Below are 4,197 nucleotides of genomic sequence, written 5' to 3'. Positions count from 1 at the left end.
GCGGCATATTTGGAAAATTCTAGGATGTAAAAATAAAATGCCTCAATAAATCTTTTAAAGCAATAATAAAAATAATTAAAAAGTAATGAGTGTTTGAGTCATTTTCTGGAGTCTTAAGCAAGAAAGTCAAGCAGCTGTTGCAATCACTGGTTTCCACCAAGCTTCTCCCTTCTCCTCACCACCTCTCCTCAGGGAGAGGCTATTTTTAGACCAACTTCTTTACATTTTCTGCCCTCCTTCTCAGGGGTTCCTCTGGCCTCAGTCCATGAATCTTATTGGACTGCATCCTTGACAGTGGGTGTGGAGGCAAAAATAAGGGTTGGGGAATTCACTATAGTTATTCCCTGTTTATTTATCTGTGGGTGCTCTCTATTCCAGATCTTTTATAGGGAGGCATTTTGATTCTGGTGTCAGGGGAGACCTGAGTTCAAATCCTGCTTTTACCTGTTATTATTGGCTGTGTGACCTTGGACAAAGCCATTTAACTTCTCAAGGGGCTACTGAGAAAGATATTCTCCCACTTCCTTTAGAAGTTACTGATTAGTTGTCTGATCTTGAGTAAGATAATTCCCATTGTGGGGTCTCGGTTTGCTCATCTGTAAAATGAGGGGCTTGGACCATATGGTTTCTAACATACCTTAAACATCCTTTGGTTCTAAAATTGAGATATAGGTCCTTCATACTCCTGACTCACTGCATGCTAGCCCCTGGGTCAGGGAGTCTTTTGCCTTTTTCTTTATCTTTCTGTGCATGGCATATAGTGCTGGGGACATAGTAGGCACATAATAAATGTTTTTTGACTGCCTTCCTGCCTTCTGAGCTACTTATTCCCAAGTGAATTGGAGATGGGGAGGATGAAATCATTTTCAACTATACCAGCCCTGTATTTATTTTTATGGTTGTATATGTATTTGCCACAATTATTTCACAGCCTTTATCCTAATGACCAAAATTGGCAACCTATAGCTAAGTGAGGCAGTGGATAGAGCACTGGGCTTGGAGTCAGGAAGGCTTGAGGTCCAATCTGACCTGAGACATTTTTTCTCTGGGTGATCTTGGGGAAGTCAGTTAATCTCTGTCTGCCTCAGGTTCCTCAACTGTAAAATGGGGATAATGGTAGCACCTACCTCCCAGGTTTGTTGTGACGATCAAATAAGATAATATTTATAAAACATTTTGAAAATCTCAAAGTGCTATATAAATGCGAGCTATTGTAATTATTAATTATTATTATTACCTATCCAAGAGATAGGAAATAAGTATCTATCTTGTGGTGCAGTGATAGAATACTGGGTCTGGAGGCAGGAAGACCTGAGTTCAAGTCCAGCTTCAGACACTTATCAGCTTTGTGATCCTGGACAAGTGACAAGCTCAGTTTCCTCATCTGTCCAAAGGGGATAAAAACAGCACCCACCTCCCAGGATTGTTATGAAGATCAAGTGAGTTAACATGTGTAAAGCACGTCTTCGCCACTTATCTAAATGTTGGCTAGCTGTGTTATTATTTATATTATTGTTGGCAGCTAGGTGGCACAATGGCTAGAGTGCCAGGCCTGGAGTTAGAAAGCTTCATCTTCCTGAGTTCAAATCTGCCCTCAGATATGTACTAGCTATGTGACCCTAGATAAGTCACTTAACCCTGTTTGCCTCAGTTTCCTCATCTATGAAATGAGCTGGAGAAGGAAATGGTAAACCACTCCAGTATCTCTGCCAAGAAAACCCTGAATGGAATCACAAAGGTTGGACATGACTGAAATGACTGGACAACAGCAATAATTATTGTTATTATCTTTACTAACTTCAGGGAAACAGATCCCCATCTTCTTTCCATCTCTACCCTCTATCCCTATTTCTATGTGTCCTTTATTAAGTGTTATTATCCAGGATGAAAAGGATCAAAAGGCAATAGAATATTCTCCCATAATATACTTTCTACAATAATAATAATCTTTTAACTTAAAAGTCACTCTCCTGACAGCAATGCTTTGCGGTCATTACTAATTTTGCAGTTGTTAAGGTCCCACAACTACTAGTCTTTACACTCTAAACTCACTGCTCTTTCCACTCTACCACACTGCCTGCTTAACCTCAGGTTGCCTACGTTTTTCTTCTAGGAAACTTCTGCCCCATCCTACCTGAGTAAAGAAAACTTCTCCTTGGGCAAAGATTTAGTCGAGGATTTCTTTCAGGAAAGTTCTAGGCAGCTTAGCACTTAATTGGGAGCTGAAACCAGTATGGGGTAATGATGGAAGTGAGAGGGCAGTGGATCATGTAGGGTTAAGGAACAGTAATAGAAGAAGGAAAAAAATATTAAGTGCCTACTAAGTGCCAAATATTTTGCTAAGCATTTTACAAATATCTCATTTGGTCCTCATAACAACCCTGGGAAATATGTGCTATTATGATACCCTTTTTAGAATTGAGGAAACTGAGGAAATCAGAGGTTAAGTGACATGTCTAAGGGTCACAGAGCTAAGAAGTATTAGAGGCCAGAACTCAGGCCTTCCTGACTCCAGAATAACTGCTATATCTACTCTACTATCTAGCTGTCTCTAGGAAACAGGATACAGAAAACATGAGTATAAAAGTATCTTAATGAGGGACTGGAAATAATATACAGAAGTAAACAAACACAGTGTTTGATAGACCCCAAAACATCAAATGCTGAGGTAAGAAATCATTACTTGACAAAAACTGCTGGAGAAAATTAGAAAACACTTTGGTAGATATTTGGCTTATACCAACATCTTACACCAGACACCAAAATAAGATCTAAATAGGTATGAGACAGAAATAAAAGGTGACTTCAGAGACAAGCTATAGGGGAAAATATGGAAATGTCTTTCCCAACTGTGGATTGGGGTACAGTTCATAACAGAGCAATTCACTGAAGATAAAATAGACAATTTGGATTACATAAGATTAAAAAAAAATTCACACAAAGAAAACTAACTCGGTTAAAAGAGAAGATAAAGAGGTAAGTGGGAAAATTTTTATGGAAAATTTCTCTGACTAGGTTTCATATCCGGGAACTGATTCAAATATATAAGAACAGGATCCATTGACAAATGGTCGAAAAATATGAATCGGCAGTTCTCAAAGGATGAAATGCAAGCTATGACTGATCATATAAAGAAAAGCTTCAAATAATTAACAAGAAAAACACAAATGAAAACAACCTTACATTCATCAGATTGGAAAATATGACTTAAAAAGGCAAATGAAAATCATTGGAGGAATTAAGGGAAAGCAGGAACACTAATGAACTTTGGTGGAGTTATGATTTGGTCCAGCTATTCTGAAATGCTATTTAGAATTATGTTTCCCATGCTCACTTTGGAATTATATGTACTAAAATTGGAATGATACAGAGAATATTAGCATGACCTCTGTATAAGGATGATATACAAATTCATGAAGCACTCCAAATTTTTTTAAAAGGTAGGGGTAGAATCATGATCTCACACAAAGTAAAAGCAAAAATATACCTAATTAAAAGAGATAAATGGAGAATCCATATCTTGCTAAAAGGTAACATAGACAATGAAGTAATACTAGTACTAAACATAGATGCACCAAATAGCATAGAATCCAAATTCTTAATGGTAAAGTTAAATAAATTACAGGAGAAAACAGACAACAGAATTATGCTGTGGGGGACCTCAAGTTTCTTCTCTCAGAGCTAGATAAATATAACTATAACTAATGGTTATAAGTACTAAGAAAGGAGATGAATAGAATTTTAAGAAAGTTAAATGTGATAGACCTCTGGGGAAAATTGAATGGGAATAGAAAGGAGTACACTTTTTTCTCACCTGGACATGTCACATTCACAAATACTGGCTATGTATTAGGGCATAAAAACCTCAAAAGAAAAGCAGAAATATTAAATGCACCCTTTTCAGACTGTGATGCAGTAAAAATCACATTCAGTTTATTGAATTGGACTATAGAAGCAGAAATTAAAAATTAATTGGAAACCAAATAATCTAATCCTAAAAAATAAGTGTGTAAAAGAACAAATTATGGACACTATCAATAATCTCATTAAACACAATGACAATAACGAGACAATTTATCAAAATTTGTGGGATGCAGCCAAAACAATATGTAGGAGAAAACTTATGTCTCTAAACACATACATCAATGAAAGAGAGGAAGAGTAGATAAATGAATTAAGCAGGCAACTAAAAAATTA

The 4,197-nt window shown here is 36.7% G+C and overlaps 1 non-coding gene across 1 annotated transcript; it reads left to right on the top strand.

Moving 5' to 3' along the window:
• Positions 1–3,326: 3,326 nt before the first annotated feature.
• On the top strand, positions 3,327–3,433 carry LOC140515071 (U6 spliceosomal RNA). Its single transcript, XR_011970833.1, has one exon. It is a non-coding gene; the product is annotated as a U6 spliceosomal RNA (small nuclear RNA).
• The last annotated feature ends 764 nt before the right edge of the window (positions 3,434–4,197 follow it).

Source organism: Notamacropus eugenii, chromosome 7 (genome assembly GCF_028372415.1).
Source record: "Notamacropus eugenii isolate mMacEug1 chromosome 7, mMacEug1.pri_v2, whole genome shotgun sequence".
Classification (NCBI taxonomy): domain Eukaryota; kingdom Metazoa; phylum Chordata; class Mammalia; order Diprotodontia; family Macropodidae; genus Notamacropus; species Notamacropus eugenii.
This window is presented reverse-complemented; position numbering and strand designations above follow the sequence as displayed.